Source organism: Chinchilla lanigera, unplaced genomic scaffold (assembly GCF_000276665.1).
Source record: "Chinchilla lanigera isolate Chin_1 unplaced genomic scaffold, ChiLan1.0 scaffold00008, whole genome shotgun sequence".
Taxonomy (NCBI): domain Eukaryota; kingdom Metazoa; phylum Chordata; class Mammalia; order Rodentia; family Chinchillidae; genus Chinchilla; species Chinchilla lanigera.
The window spans coordinates 16860465-16868252 of NW_004955409.1; the positions used below are offsets into that span (position 1 = coordinate 16860465).

The 7788-nt window shown below is 40.5% G+C and overlaps 1 pseudogene; it reads left to right on the top strand.

The window, feature by feature from the left end:
* The first annotated feature begins 453 nt into the window (after positions 1-453).
* On the top strand, positions 454-5311 carry LOC102003949 (annotated as a pseudogene).
* The last annotated feature ends 2477 nt before the right edge of the window (positions 5312-7788 follow it).

Consider the following 7788-nt stretch of genomic DNA (forward strand, 5'->3'; position numbering starts at 1 on the left):
CCAGAGGCTAGCCTGGAACTCGTATTGATCCTCCTGCCTCAGCCTCCCCAGTGCTGAGATTACAGGTGTGCACCACTATTTGAGGCTTCTCTCACTTTCTGTTTCCTTCCGTCTTCCTAAAGTGACCTCAAATTCTGCATCAATAGATAAGACTGGGGGCTGAGGATTTAGCTCAGTGACAAAAGTACCTGCCTGGCAAGCTGAAGGTTGTGAGTTCGATTCCCGGTACTGGAAAAAAAAAAAAAGATAAGACTATTCCTGAGATCCCATCATCTCCAATATCCGTTTGTAAAATTCCTGCTATTGTTCCTTCAACTTCATTTACTGGAGATTTTTTCCCTTAGCTTGTTTCCTACATCTTTCTTTTCAAGCAGTGCTTTTGTTCTCATTGTCCTGCTTAAACACTTCCACAGCTTTCCTTCACTGTTTATAAGAAAAACATAAACCTCTAGCATGGAGCAGGCAGACTTCCATAATCACACTCATCTTCCCGTGGTTCCTGCCTCCCGGAACTCCCAAGAGCCGTGTGTTCTGAACCCTTCGGTTTCCTTTCCCTCTGCCTAGAACATGGTTCCTACCAGTGAAAATGGAATTAGCCTTAATTGACTTTAATAGAAATTGTATATCCCAGTTCTAAGCTTTGGGAAGAAAACTCTATACCCAGTTCTGTTGTTTAACGTGTTATGAGATCTAAGAGTATTTAAAGTCAAGGGGTGTCAAACAGAACAGAGAGACAGGTGGGAAAAAATATTATTTATTAGTGCGGTGTATTTCTTCTGCGTGCCTCTTTAGAGCAACTGTCTTTCTTCAGCATGCTCCGTTTCCTGCAGACTGACCCCTAAAGTACACCAGTGGATTTCCTTGCCTCTTGGTTTCTGGTTGGGTCAGGTCAAGCTTTCTGACAGGACGGAAGTGAGGATTGAGGTCAGGGTATTTATTTATTCCCCCAGTTGTCTCCAAGTCGCCGTGTAGGAATCTCAGATTTTTTATTTATTTATTTTTTATTTTTTTATTTTTTTGAGACAAGAGTCTTGCTCTGCAGTTCAGACTGGCTTTGAACATACTCTGTAGCCCAGGCTGGCCTCTGACTCACAGCAGTCCTGTCTCTGCCTCCCCAGTGTTGGGATTACAAGCATGCGCCACCAGATCTGCCACAGGAATCTCAGCTTTTTTGAAGGTGACGCTCTCTCTTCATATCACTTCTTCCAGATCCCAGACTTCCCTGAAGTTTAGGCTTAGATCCTACCTTTGAAAATAGTCCCTTATCAACCATTTCTCAAATCCTGGTATTGTTATTCTATCTCCTTTCCTTCTGGGATCCTAACTGACAAAGAGTGAACTATTTCTTGGGATATCCATGGTTAAACACAAGTTCTTTCAGAGGTATTCAATATGAAGTTTCTTTTTATTCTCTTTAAAATGTAGCTGGGCATAGTGGTGCATTTTTGTAATCCTAGCGTTTGGAAGGCTGAGGCAGGAGGATTGTAGCCTAGGCTACAAAGTGAGTGAAAGGCCAACCTGAACTACATAGCAAGACCCTGCCTCAAAAAAAAAAAAACAAAAACAACAACAAAAAAAAGTAGCATGCAATAGAAAGTGTGTTAAACATCAAATGGGGGCTGGGGATATAGCTCAGTGGCATAAGTGCCTGCCTGGCAAGTGCAAAGTCCTGAGTGTGATCCCTGGTACCAAAAACAACAACAACAACAAAAAAAAAAACCCACCAAATGGCTCATTTAATTTACAGAATATATTTGCTCTAGGGAATTGAATTTGTTCATTTACATTATAAATAAATCCATCATTAATAAATTGTGGCTTTTCTTTAAGAAATATTCAGATTTCTATATTTAATGTTTCTCCTACTGACAAGGAAGGCAAAATTACAACAGTGGCTCCAGGAAATTTAAATCCAAATTTAAGTGCAACCTTGAAGCTTGTTTCCTCTCTACTATTATGGTCTTTCAGATTTCGTTCAAGTAGTTTCTCCACAGCTCAATCTTCCTGAGAGTCATTTATTTGGATCCCATGCTGCTCCTACTTCTGGATAATTAATTAAATTATTAATTTGTGCCATGTTTTCACAACTGCAGAACTAAGTGAAAAAAATATTTGCACTTCAATATTTTTCTTTTCCCATTTTCTTATCACAGGTTTTTGTATTCTTTTGTCACAGAGTTAAGAAACTCTGTAATTGATCTTAAATTGAACAAGTCTCAAGATTTCTTCTAGGAAAAGGACAGAATTATTTGAGGCTAGATGGCTGAATTTGTGGCATACTTCCTTCTCACTACGGCCTAAGATTTTCAGGTTCTTCTGTGGATCGTGAAGGAACAAACAGATGCGGAGAGGAAATAGGGGAATCAGGAGCAAGGGATTAAACAGAAATTCTACAACCAAATACAAATGGCTAGAGTAGACATTCTGGCCATGGGCTCCATCGATGCAAATTTAAAACACTAGAGGGGCTCAGTGGCCCAATCCGAAGAACAGTCCAGTCCACACACAGGGATGCTGAGGCCAACAGGAATATGCAGAACTAAGGCCTTCTTTTTTCCTCTGGTACCAGTGCCAGAGTGAGCCCCCTCATACTCCACTATCTTAGAAAAGGGTAAAATCTGAAAAGTGATCCAAAAACTGCATGACCCACAAATTAATAATATCAGAAATGAAAGAAGGATTACCGTGATGGCACCATATTTTTGCTAAGCAATCACACCACTGTTCAGTATTTTTTTTTTTTTTTGTCTTTTTGAGAGAGGGTCTCACTATGCAGTTCAGGCTAGTCTTGCACTCACTTTGTAGCCCAGGCTGGGCTGGAACTTGCAACGATCCTCCTGCCTCAGCCTCCCAAATGCTGGGATTACAGGTATGCACCACCATGCCCAGCTGTATTTCTTCAGGGCTTGTTAGGGGTTTTTTTTGTTTTGTTTTGTTTTGTTTTGCATTTTGTTTTGAGACAGGATCTCACTATGTAATTCAGGCTGGCCTTGAACTCACTATGTAACCCAGGTTGACTCAAACTTTCAGTGATCCTCCTGCCTCAGCCTCCCAAGTGCTAGGATTAAAGATATGCACCATCACATCTGCCCAGGATATTCTTTTTATCCCTTATAGGAGAAATCCCTTACCTCTAATTAGAGGCAGAACAAATATGCATGATAAATATTGTAGAGGCCATGAAATGCACATCTCGGCTGGACTAATACACGAAGCATGATTCCTCTGGCTACAGATGCTGTGTTCTGAAATCCATTACTAATTTGTGTCACAGCAATTCTAATGGGCTGCTCCCAGCCAGTGACATATCCCACTAAGGGATATTTAGTCTGGCTCATTTCTGGAACATGTGGGACTCTTCTGATAGCAATTTTGAATTTTGATTGAAGGAATCCTGGTCATTTTTTTCCCCAGTACTAGGAATTGAACCCAGAGCCTTCTCACTGACTAACATCTCCAGACCTTTTTATTTTAAGACAAGGTCTTTCTAAATTATCCAGGCTGGGCTGGAATTTACAACCATCCTGCCTCTGCCTCCCAGAGTGATGAGATTATAGGCCTGCAGACCAGGCCTGGCTCTATTCATTCTTGCCAGAAGCCTCTGTTCTATAGCAGAGTCACACTGCATGAAGGAACTCTCTCTCAGCTTTCTCCAGTCTCTCCCTGCTTTTCCTCACACGCATTTTCCTCCAGAAGTCTTGTGCACTTATTGTGACATGTGCTTGTTTTGAGAACCTGGACTAACACAAAACCTCATCAATATAAATGTGGCATGTAATGCAGTGTGCTCTTCCGGTTGATACCATTACCTTCCATATATGTTATGTCAGTGACTTCTGCAGTGAACATTTTTTATATTTGGCTTTGTTCCTCAGCATCTGAAATCCTTTCCCTGTGTAGAGCATGTCCTTCTGAAATAGAACCTTTAGCCCACTGCAGAAGGTGAAATTTCCAGGTATTATCGTCTTAAACACATCCAATCTTAGACATATACAGATAGGCACGTGTCTTGGGCTACTTCTACCAAGCCTTCCTACCATCCTGGAATCAGATTCATTCATGAAAACATGTGTTAACATTTAGACTCTTCTGATAATGGTTTATTCAGAAAGAGCAGCTACACCCATTCTCTAGGGGCATCAGGGGTAGCAGTTTACTCAAGAAAGTCAGGCTGAAGAGACCACAGCACGGGGCAGGTGCCTTGGTCGTCTCTGTGACACTTATGCTACACCCATTGGAAGGTGATTGCAGTTTAGGCATTGAGCTCCCGGAAAGGCAACATGGCTCCTTCCATGACTCAGAAGCACCAGAATGTGTTTACCTTCCAAAATGCCAGGTCTCGTAAGAGAGTTCAGACCAAGAGGACTAATGCAAAACTTTACGATGGAGTATGTCAGCACTGTAAATAATTTCTTAAATGGCAGGTAAAATACAGCAAATATAAACCATTATCAAAACCTAAGAAGTGTGTTAAATGTTTACAAAAGACCTTGAAGAACTCTTACCACATAATGTGTAGACCATGTGCTTATGTATTGGGTTAATACTATCCCTTAGTTATTGCAGGCTGATCAGGTCCGCAATCTCCCTAGCAAGTGTACGGTGAAGGCTAAATAAAAAGAGGCAGATGGAAGGATTTCAGGGCTCCAACAGGATCCAAACCCCCTCATAGAATTCGAGATTCTCTTGGGCTAAGACCAAGACCTTTTCTGGATGGCCTGTTTTTATTTGGTTATCAGGGAAATACTCAGGAAAGAAAGAATTAATCAAGAACTTCTCCAAGTAAGGTATTAAATTAATCCTTAATAAGGATTAAGTTAATCCATCCATGAGTGAGATGCCTCAGGCTACAGTCTTTATCTAGTTGAGATGGGATGTAGGTGTCCTTGGCTGTGATCTTATCTTATCCTTTGAGGCTTTCCAGCTTCATCCAACATTTCAGGTTTTAGTAGGGATTAGTGACTCACAGAGGTTCACTTACTATGAGCCTGTCACCATTTCCAGACAAGCAGCCTAGGCTCTGGACAGATTCATAAGTAAACATAAAAAGCCAATTGGTTGGTTTAAGTCTTGCTTGGGGCTGCTTCATGTGGTCTCCATCACTTGTAACCTTGAAGTTTGTACAAAATGTGGAAAAAAAGAAATTGTTATTCCAGTCAATAAAGAACCAGAAAATATTGAAAATAATCAAAGATCCAGTCACAGCAGAAGCTCCAAAAGAAATAAAGTGAAGATTGACTTAGATTTTGATATTGACTTAGATGACACAGATGATAATCAAGTGGAGTAATGTGACTGTATTAAAAAAGAAAATTTGATCCCCTCTTGGCTTTGATGGTGTCACAAAAAAATACTGTGAAATCCCAATGAGGAAATCAGAAAAAGCTATAGAAAATAGGCAAAAGTCATATATCAACAATATAAGTTAGGTATGATATTTACATAATTATAAAGCATTCATCCAGAATTGTCTTAACACAAAATTTTAAGTTGCATATACTAAGATACCTGCCAAAAAGCAGATAAAATTGGGGCATCACAGTGTACTTCATGGGGATTACTGAGAAGAGTGCATTACTTAATATCAAAATAAATAAGATTTAGAATTGGTGCTTGTATAAGATCTAATGTAAAACTAAGACATTATTGTAACTAGCCTTTAAAAGTTCATCTGTGGAAAATAACTTCAGATGATTGATCTCAAGTAAAACGTCCACTTAGCCAAAGCCCCCTTATTTATGCTTGGTAGAAAGCAAAAAGTCTGTTCTTTAAAAATAAATTTTATCTTGGGCCGGGCATGGTGGCGCATGCCTGTAATCCCAGCACTCAGGAGGCTGAGGCAGGCGTACCATTGTGAGTTCAAAACTAGCCTGGACTACAAAGTGACCTCAAGGCCAGCCTGAACTGCATAGCAAGAACCTGTCTCAAAAAAGACAAATAAATAAATAAATACAATAGGTCTGAACTGAAAAAGAGTCAGAGAAATGACCCAAGTACATGGAATGGGCACATGGTGTACCTGAACTCCTAAATTCCCTTGACTCACCCTTCAGAGGCAGCCCCTTCTCTCAAGTCTGAAGAAACTGTTCTTATCTCATTTAAAAATCTCCTTGGAGAGTCGGGGATATAGCTCAGTGGCATAAGGACCTGCCTGGCAAGCATAAGGTCCTGAGTTTGATTCCCAGTACCAAAAAAAAAAAGTCTCTTTGCACTTCACTTAAAGGAGCTGTTATAGAAAAGGAGGCCAGTTTCCCTCATTTCTTATTCCCACTGTTCATCCTTTTACTAAATTATTTTTTTCTGTTCTGTTCGTCAAGTTTATTACATTGAAAACTGTAGTTTTCAATGTAAAGGTCTTTTACTTCCTTTGTTACACTAACTCCTAGGTGTTTCTTGTTTTAGATGCTATTGTGAAAGGTGTTGTTCCCCTAATTTCTCTCTCAGTGAGTTTGTTATTTGTGATGATTTTTGAGTGTTGACTTTTTTGAGGCCCAGTGTGATGGCACACACTCCTAATCCCAGAACTAGGGAGGCTGAAGCAGGAAATTTAAAAAGCAAAGGTTTCTGAGGGCTGCAGCTGCCTTTGTTGGCTTTCAAATGTGTAACAGGCAGTTCTCATCCTGGTCAAAGCAGAGCGTCCTGCTCTTAGGGACCAGTGGCGATGCCATACTGGCCCTGTTATTTTGCCCTAGTGAGATCAAGTGGTAGTGTCCAGAGGCCAGGAACTACCTCCCTCCCAGGCAAAGAAAGATGAGATCTGGGAGGGGCAGTAGTGAAGGTGTTTGGCTCCTTTGTCAAAGAGATAAAGGGGCTGTGTTTGGAATTGTTTCTGCATTTTCTAATCATTCCACTGATCTTCAGGTCTGTTTTTTTGCCGGTACCATCCTGGGGTTTTGTTTTGTTTATTTTGTTTTTTGAGACAGGGTCTCCTATGTAGTTCAACCTGAACTTGAAATCATTATGTAAAGCTGGGGCATGGAGGCACATGCCTGTAATCCCAGCACTCGGGAGGCTGAGGCAGGAGGATCACTGATAGTTCGAGACCAGCCTGGGCTACAAAGTGAGTTCAACGCCAGCCTGAACTGCATAGTGAAACCCTGTCTCAAAAAGACAAAAAAAACAAAAAATCACTACATAGCTCAGGATGGCCTCAAATTTCACAAGTGCTGGGTTACAGACATGCGCTACCATACCTGGCCGATGGTGCTGTTTTTATCACAATATCTTTGCAGGACAATTTCTAGCCAGGGATTGGGAGGCCTCTGCCTTGCTTTTGTTACCTAGAATTAGTTTTGTTATTCTAGGTCTCTTCATTTTAAGATTGTTTATGTTGTTAACTCTGTGAAATATGCTATTGGTATTTTGATCAGGATTGCATTAAATCTGTGTAACAATTTTGGAGCTATGCCCATTTTCACTATCTTGATCCTTCCTAAAAGAACACCATTTGTCTTCCTTTTTTTGTTTGTTTCTTTTTGTTTTTTTTGTTTGTTTGTTTTTGTTTTTTTTTCGTTTTGTTTTTGTATTTGTTTTTTTAGACAGGTTCTTGTTATGTAGCTCCAGCCTTGAACTCACGGAGTAGTCCAGGCGGCCTCAAACTTGTGCCAGTCCTCCTACCTCAGCCTCCAGAGTGGTGGAATTATAGGCATGCGCCACCAGGCCCAGTTCTTTTCATTTTCTGATGTCATCATTGAGATCCTTTTTCAGAGTACTGTAGTTTTCAATGTAAAGGTCTTTTACTTCCTTTGTTACACTAACTCCTAGGTGTTTCTTGTTTTAGATGCTATT